The following is a 12,756-nucleotide window of genomic DNA, read 5'->3' as shown; positions in this document are numbered from 1 at the left end:
TACCGGCCGCCCCTCGCCGCATCCCTCCGCCGCTCCCGCCGGGGGACCCCCCGCTCTCGGCCGCGCCCCGGCCTCGAACCACCGCTCCCGGCGCGCCCCTCTCCGCCGCCGTCTTCCGCTTCCTCTGCCCGGCGCCCCTCGGGTCTTGTAGTCCCCCCGCCCTATTCACGACGCGCTCTGCGCTGTTTCCGTGCCGTAGCGCCCGCAGGCCGGAACGGGGCGCTACGCCACGGCGGCGGCGTAAGGGCGGGCGCAGGGACTCCGGGGCAGGCCGGGCTGCCGGCCGAGCGGGAGGAAGGCGCCGGCGGAGCGGCCGGGCGCCGCGGCGGGCGGGCAGGCGGGAGGGAGGGGGTGGAAGTTGCCCTGCCCGGGGGAAAGTGCGGGGCCGGGGCGGGGGGGGACGACAGCAGCAGCGCGGCCGTTTTCATCCCCAGGTAAGCGGCGGCGGGGGGAGGCGGGGACGGGCCGGCCGGGGCCTCCCGCCGCGGCTCCCAGCGGCGCCGCCGGCTTAGGGCTTTCCCGGCTGGAGCCTCCGGCTGGGCCCCGGCCTCCCCCGGGCCGCCCCGCACAACCTGTTGCTGGTGGGCCCCAGCCCGGCTGGCCGCGGGGGGGCGACGGGAGCCGGGCCTGGAGGCCGGGGAGGCGCGGGGGGGGGAGGGATACACATGGTGCCCGGGGTCCTGCTGCTGAGGGGGAACCCGGCGCCGGGGGTCCCGCTGCTGAGGGGGGACCTGGTGCCGGGGATCCCGCCGCGGGGCTCTGGGGCTGCTGGGGGGGTCGGTGAGGTGAGCCGGGGGCTGCGGCTGCCCCCCAAGTACCTCAGATCCCTTCCTCCGGGTAAACCTCGTCCCGCCTCAGTTTTAACCAACTGGAGGGTCCCCGGGGAGACGGGGGAGGCTTCGTGCACCCCCGCGCTGCAGTCGCTCCCCGGCCTGTCTCCGCTCAGGGTAGGGGCTGACCGAGCCTCCCGGTGCCGCTCGGGCAGGGCGGCATCGCTGTGGCGGTTAACGGGCACGGCTGAGGGCCGGCACGGGGCCACGGCAGAGCTCCCGGCAGAACCGGGGACCCCCGTCCTTCAGTCTGCGCTCCAACATGCAGCTTAGAAACCCGTCTGCTGGGGGCTAAGCGGGGTTTTGCGCAGAGTTTCTGAAGCATTTGCGAGTTTGCCCTTCGGAATTGGTTGGCTGGCTCTTGTGCTTGGTTCTCTGAAGCATCCTAAGGCTGTTTGGGCCCCGATGCCTTGCCAGGACCCCTGGATTTTACCGCACGTCAGCTCAGCTGCAGTTCTAAGTGTGTCAGCCTACCGACCCTGGATGCAGAAGCCTGTTAGAGCAGCTGGAAAAGGCTCTGTATGCTGGCCGGCCTCTCCATTTTCTCAGCAGCTCTCCTCTCCCCCCTGCGCCAGCTGCTGGGGTACAGCTCTTCCCTCCCAAGCACCGGGAACCGAATGTTTTGGGGTGGTCATCTGGTGAACTGTTGGGGGAGATGGAGTGATGCACGCGCTGCGTTTGAAATGTCAGATTGTTTCCTCCAAGCCCTTTTTCAGATCGAAATCTCCGCTGGCGCTCAGCACTCTGTTAGGCCTTCAGGCCCGGGATGCGGATGGGTGGTTTTTCATGGTCGGACAGAAGGTTATCTGAGAAGTGCTTACTGTATGTGGGCTGGGGCGTTCGTGCGGGAACAGTGGTGCACTGCTGTGGGACAGTCAGGAGGTACTGGAGACCAGGAGATGCATTTAGAGAGAGCCAAGGTGGAGATGGCTGATGGAGATAGGTTGCAGATCCCAGACTGTTGCCCTTGTCGATCTGAACACAGAGATCTTGCCATACTTTGCACATTGTCAACTGGGATGCTTAGGGACTTGTGCTTCAGGGCTGTACTCTGTGGGAGATGCCACCTTTCCTAATCTGGAGCAGATCCGTGGTAGGAGGGTGGCCGAGTGGCAGACGGGCCTCCTGAGATTCCTTGCTGTGGGGGTGGTGAGCCCCTGTCCCAGGTTGCCCAGAGAAGCTGTGGCTGCCCCATCCCTGGAGGTGTTCAAGGCCAGGTTGGAGGGGGCTTGGAGCAACCTGGTGTGGTGGGAGGTGTCCCTGCCCAGGGCAGGAGGTGGCACTGGGTGGGCTTTAAGGTCCCTTCCAACCCAAACCATTCTATGATGCTGTGAGTCTGCTGGTGGCTTTTGCATGGCCGTTTCTTGAGACCCACTGTCTGGCTTGTGCCCGTGCGTGAACCAGGACTGAGCTCTGCCTGAGGAAGGAGCTGCAGTAGCGTAACACATGCCAGAGAGTCATCATTCAAATTACCGTGATTTTATGTTCATGGGAATATTAACTAGTTTAAAGTTGCATCAGCTTCTGTTTGTGTCCCAGGCTTTAAGAGTTGGAGGCAGAAGGCAAGACCCAACATTGCTCCCTTCCCCAGCTGGGGTTGGAGGGCTGGAGAGGCTTTTGAAGGTTTGATGCGACTTGCTGTGTTTGCGAAGCCATATTGCTTTGGCAGGAAAGGATGCAGCTTCCTTGAACCTCGTGACTTGGTGCGTAAGGGAACCCGAGGCATGGGCCAGGCATAATGTCTTTTGAGTCAGAATAAATATTGAAAAACGAACCAAAACTGCTAAAGTTGCACATAAAAAAGGTTGGGCGTCCTGCCCAGGCTCGAAGCTGTCTCCCGGTAGCGGAAGGGCTGGGTGACCCCATGGAGGGGCCTGGATGGCCTTATGAGATGCACTGGTTACCCCTCCCTGGCTCTCCTGGGCGCCCTTTATCTTTGCTCTGGGCACCCTTTATCTTTTCTCTGAATACTGCTGGCTTTGCAGAGGGAAACAGCCTGGGCCCTGGTGCTGCCTCAGCCAGCTCAGCGCGATTGGCTTTATCTTGTGGAAAATGCGCTGCTTTCATCCGTCCTGGAGATTTTGTGGGAGCTTGCCAAGTTTGCAGCGGTTGCACGTGAGGCCTCAAGAGAGACCCAGGCAGTCCCTGGGCCGGCCGACGCGGCCGTGCTGATCTCCGCCAGCAGGGACCTCATCAGGTGAGGTGCAAGCGGGAGAAATGCTTTTTTCCTCCCATCTTCCCCCTTCATCTGAGGCTTTTGTTCATTTCTGGGTTTGTTCTGACCCTTTCTGTGAGCGGAGGGATCGGGGAAGGAACGGATCCTGTGGCATTTCTCCGAGTGAGGGTCTTTTCGAAGCAGGGGGAGGCTGGAGCGAAGGGCTGGGGCTGCCTGTGGTCAGACCTGAGGGCAGGGAGAGAGGAGGCTGGTTTGGAAAGCGTGTGTCGGAGCCCGGTGTCCTGCCGAGGCGGCTCTCTCCAGTGCTGGCAGGAAACTTGTGAACAGCCCATTTGCTGGAACGTGGGGCTCTGAGAAAGGTCATATACAGTGCAGCCTTGAGAAAGCTGCTTATGCGGGTGGGACAGGTGAGTCAGTGGCTTCCTCCTCGTTTTCCGTCATAATCCTACTCTTCAGAGCGAGATGTGCTGCCTGCCTGCTCCCCAGAAGCCTCCTGGATCTGCCCGCGTTTGCCTCAGCCGTGCTGGTTGCTGTTGGACCCTGCCAGAGCACGCAGCTCTTCCCAGGCCACCGTCACCCAGCCAGGCAGGGAGGAGCAGGATGGATGCTCCTACCAAATTTCTTTCGTGCTGTCATTGCTATTTGGAGTGCTGTCGCTCGCCTTGTATTTAGCAATGGCAGCTGAGGGAGCCAAGGAAGGCAGAAGGGCTGTTGCCTGAGCACGAGAAACGTTTAACTCTTGCCTTCGCAGCTCCCCGTGCATTGGCAGCTCTCAGGTTGGGCTGATAGGAAATGCCGGTGGCGTTCCCGAAATTTGCTTGTGTTTGGTCGCTTAGAGGATGAGGAGGGTTTTTGTGTGCCATTTCCTCTTGCTCTGGAAAAAATGCTGCTGCCCTGGTGCCTGGGCAGAAGGGAGAAGGGGGAGCCCTGGAAAGGAAATAAGATCCAAAGAAATGTGTCACCAGCAGAAAGAGCAATTGTTTTCCTGCATTTATATTGCAGAGCGTCGTCCTGTTCAGGCAGCCGATGTTTGACAGCCAAGATAATACATTTATATTGATGTAATTAGCGGGACGTGGAGTTTGCTGAATGGCTTGGGGGCAGCATGCTTTTCAGTCTAATTCCGGCAAATAGATCAGGGAGGATTGGAAAGCTGCCGTGGGTTGCTAGAATTGGCCCTTTGGGTTTCTGGAGGTTGAGTACATAACTGCTGATATTTCCTATTGTGCTGTACCCTGCCTCGTTGAAAAGAAAATAACTTGAGGGAACACGGGGCTATTTTTGCCAGCTTGAGATGATCAAGTTTGATTTCTAAAAACTGAAGCCGAGTCTTTAGGCTTGCACATTAAAAAGAGTATTGCAACCATATCTGTGTCCCTCTCCAAATGCATGCCTGTGCGCTTTGCCAGTGGTGTAAACTCTAATGTGTATTCATAAAAATAATAATAATTAAAAAAAAAGAAATAGCTTTTCTGTTCCTGCAATGCAGCCCTGTTTGTAGCAAGCCTAAACGCTGTGGGTCTGATCAGCATCGGCGTTAGAGGAAGTGGTGATTGCACTGTGGCAGTGGGGCCAGGCTGGTTTCTCGCCCCACTCTTGGGGTTAGCAGCCCTTACCCAAGCCGCAGGGTTATCAATACATGCTCTCTTCGGTAAAATAGAGATCGAGACATTACAAAAAGCTGTCGTCCCCCTCCGGTGATACTGCCCAGCTGCATTTCTAACATGGCACTGCCTGCGGCACCAAAGTTTCCCCTTCAGCATCTTGTTCCCAGCGCCAGCCCAGATGATTTTGGTTTACTGAGGATATCACAGGCAGCTTCCCAACTTGCGTTGTGTTGTGTTCCTCTGACAGCAGAAGGTCCTTCTGCTCACGTAACAAAAGGGTTTGCAGAGGAGCTAACTCTCAGACAGCTTTGCCAGGGCACAAGTTAACTCCCCCGTCTTTGTGCTGGTCCGTGGAAGTGGGAAGACATCACAAGGGTCCTTGTGTGCTGGGCCGTATCCTCCCCGCTGGGGCAGCTCTGCTCTCTGGCGAGGCTGCAGCACCAATTGTGGTCAAGGTCTTGCTCTCCAGCTTGTCCACATCGGTCACCTGCCCGCAAGACTCAGGCCAGTGGGCAGAGCTCGGACAGTCCTTGGAATTTCAGCACAGCCAAAAGGCTTTATTTTAAGCTGCTGGGTGTTAAGCGGTTTCTCTTCCTAGCCCATGCGTGTGCAACCACGTCTCCTGCAAGAAAAATGACGTGGTGTCACATAGATTGATGTAGGCATTTGTGGTCCTCTGTCCTCTGGTGTTTGTCTCCGTCTCTTTAGCTCTCGTAAGCCTTAAGCCTTTCCAGTGAGCAGGAGCGGCTCGACTGGGCGCCCTGGAGAAGCTGTGTGCCTGGAGTTCCCTACCTAGCCGGTGTTGTACAGACCCTTAGGCTAAAAGAATCAGGCTGGTCCTTTTGAACCTTAGTCACTCCCTTATTTACTTTTTGCTGGTCCCCCAGTGGCGTCTCTTGCACGCTCTGGAACATTTGCTAGTTTGATTCCATTAGTGGCACGTGCCCAGATGTCCACCACAGCTCGTCTTTTCCCCACTGCCTGGAAATCTCAGGGGTGCAGAGCGCTGGAAGAGAAAAGCTCTTTGTGAATTGACCATAACCTGCCCCAGGGGCATCGTGCCGCACCTGGTGGTGTGGCTGTGGGGAGAGCGGGCAAGGTGGCGGGGGCAGAACTGGGTCTGTGGCTCTTGCGGGCTGCTGCCGCGCTCCCAAAGAGGCTCAGCGATCACATTGTTCTGGCTGAATCCTTCTTTGCTTTATTGTGCCCTCCCCAGTCTAAAATAGAGAAAGTGAGAGAGCGCTGGTGAGCCAGACAGTTATGGATAAGGGTTCTTGTTGCCTCTGTCTGATAAAAGCCCGTCCCAAAGGAGACAGTGCTTTCGCAAAGTATAAATTTCATTAAAAGAGGTTGTTTGGAGAGCAGAGAATATGAAGGGGGAAGAGGAAATGTCTTGGGGGAGGGAGGTTTGCCAAGGCGAGTACTCAAACGCAATGCCTTCTGGGGGTGGGATGGGCACATTTGACATAATCAGAGGAATTTGTACTTTTGAATATCCAGTCGATGTAACTGCTAACGATGTCCTGGCCATGCGGAGTAATTAACATCTGTTTCTTCATTTGAACATTCAGGCAGTGTGCCCCTCCAGACGTCCCTGCGTTCACATCCAGACCCCTTGGGAGATCCTGCCCTGTTGCTAATTGTCGAGAGCTGTCCAGAATCCTTATCGTTAAGATCCCGCTGTGCTCCTGAGGTGTTGTGTTACCTGCTACGACGACAGCTCTTGCCAGAATGCTAAGCAGCAGCTGCCGTCAGGGAGAGTAAGGCCAGTGGTGGGAACAGAACTATAAAGTCACCGCCAAAGGTTCTGAAACCACAAGTGAAGAATCTGAGTCGACCCACAACAGAGTGGCTCCTGTCTCCAGGCGGGACCGAGCTCCAGCCCGTCGCCAGCTGGATGCCGCGGGAAGCACAGAGGCTTCTGAGAGCTCAAGTTCAAGTGGATGCTGATTGAGTGACCTAAAATGTGAGGTTGGTTGCGTGCGCTGGTGCGAGATGCTGCTCAGCCTGGAGTCTCAGCAGCCATTTATTCTTACGTGCCTGCCTTTCCTCTCTGTTCCCCAGCTTGGTGCAGCAGCCGCTCCTCTGAACAGACGGGGTGTGCAGAGACCGTCTAGCATGCTCCTCCAAGCGGGCCGCTCAGCCGGTGCCGACAGCAGCCGTTCGATTCCAGGGACACCAGGCTGACCTCCCACCAACTGGGACCTGCAGAGCAGAAACCGTGTTGGGTAAGAGGCTTTTCTGACTGCAGCGGGCTCTGTGCTGGGCTGGGAGGGGCTGAAAGGAAAAAAAGCTTTTCTCCTCTGGTTCGTAAGCACGGTTACCCCGCTTCTTGTCTCCCACGCCTGTCGTACTTGTCTTTCTTCCTTGTTTTGTTTCCTTCTTTGAGTGTTTCCCTCTCCTCAATGTCTGCGTGCGTGAAGGCCACGTGCTCTTATGGGTGGGGATACTGGTGTCCCCTGGTTTTCTCATGGCGAAGGAGAAACTGTAAGAGTGGAAGAGAAAATGTGGGGTCTTCCAGGACGTTGCAATCTTAAGCTGTGGAAACTGTGTGACTGTCCCAGGGTGTGTTTGAGGCAATGCAAGGGCAGGGAAATACATTAATCTGAGAAACTCTGCATTGCTTTGCCTGCAATAACCACAGTGCTGCGGCAGTTCCCAGCCCAGGACTGGGACAGGGAGATGACTGTGGTGTACCTTATGTGGCTGGGCTGCTTTCAGCCTGGAGATTCAGAGCCTGCTCTGCAGAGACAGGACAAGGTGGTGAGAAGCCAGTCTGAGCTTGTACCTTCAGGATACGCTTGCAGTGTCCACTGCAGGAGAGCATCTGATGGTGATGGTCTTGCGTTCAAATGAGCCAGGCTGATGTGGCCCTATCCAGGCCAGGGCTTTGGTTTAATTGAATGGACACTGGTGTGCTGTGTGTTGGCTGATCTGGTCTGCCTGGATGCATATGGGCGAGCTGGAGTCTCTGTGCAACTTTGGTGTCCAGCTTCAGCAGAAGGTCTGTAGGAATCTCTTACCGTTCGGGGTCAATGAAGCCAGGCTGTGAGCACGGTGGTCTTTGAGTGGTGGCTGTGACCAGGCAGATGTCAGCTGAGATTTGCGCCATGGCTAGCTCTCAACTGCGGGAGGGATGAAGTAACGTTCCTGCTCTTGGGTTGGTTTTGATGCAGCCTTGGAGTGTTTTGTAAATGCTACTTCAGGTGCGCAAAGCCCTTGTTCCCGTTGCCTGACCCTGCCATGCAGCATGCCTTAGCCAGCAGAGCCTGGTGGAGGGAAGGTTGGGGGTCTGAAGCACCACAGGAGGTTAAGGCAGCTGGATATGTCTTGCAAGGCATTTGAGAGTGACTCCTGTAACGTGATCTCCTCTCCATCTGCCTGTTCGGGTTGACGTGGGTTCAGGATGCAGCCAGCTGGTCTGGGTTGAGGCCAGCTCCGTCACTCTGCGGGGAGGTGTCTTGGATGGCCCATTAGGGCTGGCTTTGCCGTAGCAAAGGCAGCTTCATTCTCAAAGCATCTGCATTATGTTTCAGCCCTCTCATCTTGGAGTACAGCATTTTCCTCATGTGATCATTATATTTGTTCAAATAAATGCTCTCATGGGCAAATATTGCTTAAGGCGTTGTGTAATTGAACACATCCTACAGTTTCAGCTATATTGGTGTAGCAGAAGAGGAGCCGCTTGTGACGGAGACAGTAAGCCAGTATAGCTCCTCTGGTGAGGAAAGGGGAGTATCATAGTGTCACTGTCATATGTAACAGCGTCAGGCACTCTTATATATGTCACTTCAGTTGTACCAGGTGTTATTCCAGTCATATAATTTCAATTACAATACCGTCTCCTAACAGAAATAATAGCACGGCTAACGACATCAGCGTGCAGAAAGATTCATGGGTTTTTTCAGGATCACAGAATCGTAGAATTGCCTCGGTTGGAAGGGGCCTGTCAGATCATCAAGTCCAACCATCAACCCAACCCTGACAAAAACCATCACTAAACCGCGTCACCTGGATGGCCCAGGACAGTACGGGTGTAATGTGGAGGAGGAGAGGGGTGAGCAGTAACGTGTTGCTCCCCCATCAGGTTATCAAACTGAGCTGTGCTAAAAGAGAAACTGTCCCCTCTGGGTTTCACTCTCCCTGTCCCAGCTTCCCTGTGCTCTCCTGGTTCCCTGTGCTCGCGGAGAAGGCGGCAGCCTCTTGTGCAGTTCTCGGCAATTCTTAATGCTTTTATCTCCCGGTTGTTTCTGATGGAAATGCCAAATGCCACTGTTGTCTGTCAGGCGTATCCTACCTCTGCGCTTGCCTGAGGCCCAGCCAGAGACGTGGTGGTTTAAATCTAGGCCAGCTGGTTGGAAACTGGGACGTGGTGTCCAGTGAAGCTGGGAAAGTCCAAATGGCAGGAGGAGGCACCCAGGAACTGCTGCCGCTGTGAAGGGCCCTTGTGGCTCAGGACGGGGCAGTGTGGTGAAGGCTGGGAGCTCTGGCTAGCAAGGGGTGCAGCTGGATGTGACTTGGACGAATTGCATATTTACTGTCTGTCTAATCTGTGTTAGAATTAAAGCTTGTGGCTGGAGTGTCTGGGGACAGTGTGCTCAGGGGACATCGCCTCCACCTCCTGTCTCTGAGACACTGCTTTCCACGTCCGTGCCCTGGGTTTTCACTGGCTGTGAGACTCTGCTTCTTGGTGCAACTCTCTTCCCCTCCCTTCTGCAGTGGCCAGCTCTTCATCTGCTTATCTGTCAGCTTAGCATGATCTGAAGATACAATCCCTGATGACCTTTTGGGTATGACCTTGTGTTTGAGTGATGCCTGGGCACCTCTGGCCCTCTACAAATTCAGCTTGACGAGTGATTGGGAGGAACTTCATGGGTCATCAAGTCCAGTTCCTTACTGCTGAAGACAGTCATCTTGTGCAGGTCATGAACTTGTCCAGGAACTAATTGTTGGATCTAACTCTGTTTTTTTTTCCCCGGTGCTTCTGGAGCAGCTGGTCCAGAGATCTGCTCTTTGAAAGGTTAGAAACCCTCCTCTGGCTTCCAGTATCCAGTTTTCCTGGGCTGGTTTATTGTACTTGTGCCGTTGCAGAGTGTCATCTTGCAGATGAGAGATGACTTGCAAATTCTTTTCCTTCCCTGGTTCACTGGAACTTTATGTCCTGCACCAGTGGTGACTCCCGATGCAGATTTGTCCTGAGAAATGTGTTGAAAGCTACTTTGTTTTTCCGTTGCTTCTTTTTGGGAGGTTGGTTTTGCTGGGCCCATTTATTTAAGTGTTGTGCTTTTGAGCATTTTAAGTGCAGGTGGAGTTCTGAGCTGCACAGTTTGTGAACATTAGCGAGTACAGAAGAGCACTTTTTGCACTACTGTCACTTCTGTCGTCTTTTTTAACGTTTGTCCTTGCTACTTGTGCCGTCTTGCCCCTTCAGGAGAGAGAGATGTTGGCAGAAACAGTTGAATCAAGGTGAACCTGATAAAGCAATGTATTGAAGAGCCAGTGCCTGGCTTTTTCTCGTGGCTCTTATTCATGTTTATCTCTAGCTGTGAATGTGCAATAACAACAGTTCTGTTCTGCACAGGCTGGCACAGCCTCAGACAGGAAGATCTGCTGTTTACCAATCAACACTCTGCTGTAAGTGAGAAAGGGGAAAGAAATGTTTTATTGCTGCTGGGTAACCCAGAGTGTAGTTAAACCTTTCTGAAAAAAAAAAAAAAAAAAGAGGAAACTAAGAGCACATGTGTTACTCAAGATGCATTTTTTCTGGCAAGAGTCCCGTGTGTGTGTGTGTGTTCTTCCTGCAAAGCATCCCTGCTTATGCTGCTTCCCTTTAAATCCATAGCATATTGGTGGCAGGCAAGTAAAAGCTTCCTGTTTTCATAATGCAACCAGGCTCAGCAAGCAGTCTGTCGAGGTGATTTTTCAGCCTGGCGTGTTTTGTAGCTGGGGCAGCCTGTGAGCTGAGTAGGATGACAGAACTCTGCTACGGGGATTAGAAATACGAGGAGGAAAAGATCTGGAAATGAGATCCGCTGGTAAAGCTTCCCAAGGTTGGATGCTGTTGGCTTGTCTTGTTTTTGTTTCTTCCCCTTGTCTGTCTTTCTGTGGCATTACCGCGATGTTGCTAATGAGATGAGCCGTGCCAGCCCCCACACGCTTTTGTTAACGCTGCACTCAAAAGTCAGCCACAATTGGCCAGTAAACTGGAGGATACAAGCGGCTCGTTGCACTTCATTGAAGCAATGTTAATTGACTTAATGGAGCACCAGGGTTTCAGAGATTTGGTTGTGGGTTTGGTTTTTTGTTTGTTTTTTGAATGTGTGTGCATTCAGACCCTTCTTCGGCAGTGCCTTTGTTGCTATTTTCATGTTTATTCAGAAAAGGACCTTCCTGCTCTACAGCTGTTGATGGAGATGGATTTTGAAGTTCACCCTTATTTTGAAGAAACCTTCCTGTCCACTGCTTCTCCCTCTTTTTCTCCCTGTAGCCTGTAATTAAGGTGTTGGTTGCCCTTTCAGATCTGTATAATCTCCTCTCTCAAAGTGACCGTGATAGATTTCCAGTAGCTCACTGGATAATCTATCACTGGTTTACAGCGTCCTGTGCAAGGAAGAAGAGGAAACTTTTGTCAGACTTTGATGCTAGTTGCTTTGTGGCTAAGCTGCCTCTACAATAAATCTACTTTTCCTATCAATCTTTTGCTTCAGGCTTTGGACGCCTCTTCCTCTGCCTGCATACTTATGAAGAGTCAGTGCTGGGCATTAAATGCAGCTCAGCCCAACTTAGCTGCTGTGTATGAGTTTCTCCTCTGTTAAAGTTGAGCCAGAACCAGTTTCAAGGCAGCTGGAAGAAGGTAAAGATCCACAAGCTTGCCTTTGCATGTTAATGTCCGTGGCCAGAAAGATGTGCTGCTGTTCTGGACTTTGCTAAAGCGTAGCATGAAGCGTGAGGTCCTGCTCTGTGCTGGTCTAGGACTCCAGGTTAAATTATCTTGTTACGTCATTAACAGCCCATCTGGAAATCTGTTTCCAGGCAGCTAACTTCATCTAATGGTATCTCGGCAAGTAGCGCACCAATCTTGTTTCTCACTGTCATCTGGAAAACAGCTCATTTGCAGCTTCCAGTCCCTTAGATTTCCTCTAAGGCCAGAGCATCTGACTGGCCTCTCTCCTCTCAGCCCAGCTACCCCACGCCAAACATACAGGTGGGTAATTTTTACCCTTCTCCCCATTTCCCTCTCCTCCATTTGCGGTGCTTGTGCGCTGCCTGTCGCCCTAGTGCCTTGCGAACCTGAAGACCTCTTGGCCCTGGGAGGTGAGCGGTGCTTTCTGAGCCACAGGACTATGCCCCGAGTGGCACAGGGAGCTCCGTGGTCCAGCAGGAGTGTTGAAGAAGCCTCCCACGTCCCAGTTGAGCGCACCAACCGCTGGCCTGTCCTTCCTGTTATAGCTATGCCTCTGTCTGTCCTTGGAGGTACCTTCCCACCCCTCCCTGCCAGAAGCTTTGCGAGGAACAGGAACTTGCTGACACCTGAGTTTCCTGCCAAGACTGCAGCACTCGGGCTGCCCTGTAGTGCTGGCTTGGCAGGTGAGGACAGGAAGAAAGGGCAGGAAAACTTTGTTTCTTGTCACCAAGACAGGAGCTTCGTGCAAGGCGCCTGTTCAGCACAGAGCATCCCATTTTGCTCGGTGGCTTTACAACAGGGGTCCCGCGGGTGATCATGGAAGCTCTTGCTGCACTTTGAGCCGTAGACCTCTCGCTGGGTCAGTGTTTGGCATCCTGGATTTCAGTCTGTCCTGCATCTGTCTGAGGTGGATGGCTTGTTGCTTTTCTGTTCTTTCCCCCCTGCCTTGTGGAAGAAGAGAGATTGTTCACCCTTCCTCCCCAGGGGTTATTTCTTTTATCAGGGTCACCTCAGCCTGGTGAATACAAGTCACGCTCTGCTTGGAGCCCGTACCTGGCTTTGCACGTCCTCAGGTGCTGCCACCCTGCCTCGTGGAGCTGGGACCCTGCTGTCTATCACTGCTGTGCACTCAAATGCTTGAGCTTCTTTTCCTGGCGTGGTTGGCACGGCCCACCATCAGGCCTCCACTCTGCATCCTTCTTCAGTTATCCTGTGCCTGGCCTCTTCTGTGACTTTGTA

At 53.9% G+C, this 12,756-nt stretch overlaps 1 protein-coding gene across 7 annotated transcripts in view; it reads left to right on the top strand.

Annotated features, from left to right (window-relative positions):
* Positions 1-305: 305 nt before the first annotated feature.
* Positions 306-12,756, top strand: part of CAPN15 (calpain 15) — a 66,962-nt gene continuing 54,511 nt past the window's right edge. For 3 of the 7 annotated variants that reach the window (XM_074597473.1, XM_074597480.1, XM_074597474.1), the window contains exons 1-4: positions 306-434; positions 6,185-6,584; positions 6,678-6,841; positions 11,321-11,466. The gene's annotated coding sequence lies outside the window, so the exon portion shown is untranslated. Of the gene's footprint in view, positions 435-6,184; positions 6,585-6,677; positions 6,842-11,320; positions 11,467-11,737; positions 11,818-12,756 lie in introns of those variants that run through there. The other 4 variants (XM_074597481.1, XM_074597475.1, XM_074597476.1 and 1 more) reach the window with 3 other exon arrangements.

This window comes from Larus michahellis, chromosome 8 (assembly GCF_964199755.1).
Source record: "Larus michahellis chromosome 8, bLarMic1.1, whole genome shotgun sequence".
Classification (NCBI taxonomy): Eukaryota; Metazoa; Chordata; class Aves; order Charadriiformes; family Laridae; genus Larus; species Larus michahellis.
Note: the sequence above shows the minus strand (reverse complement) of the source record. Positions and strands in the feature narration are given on the sequence as shown.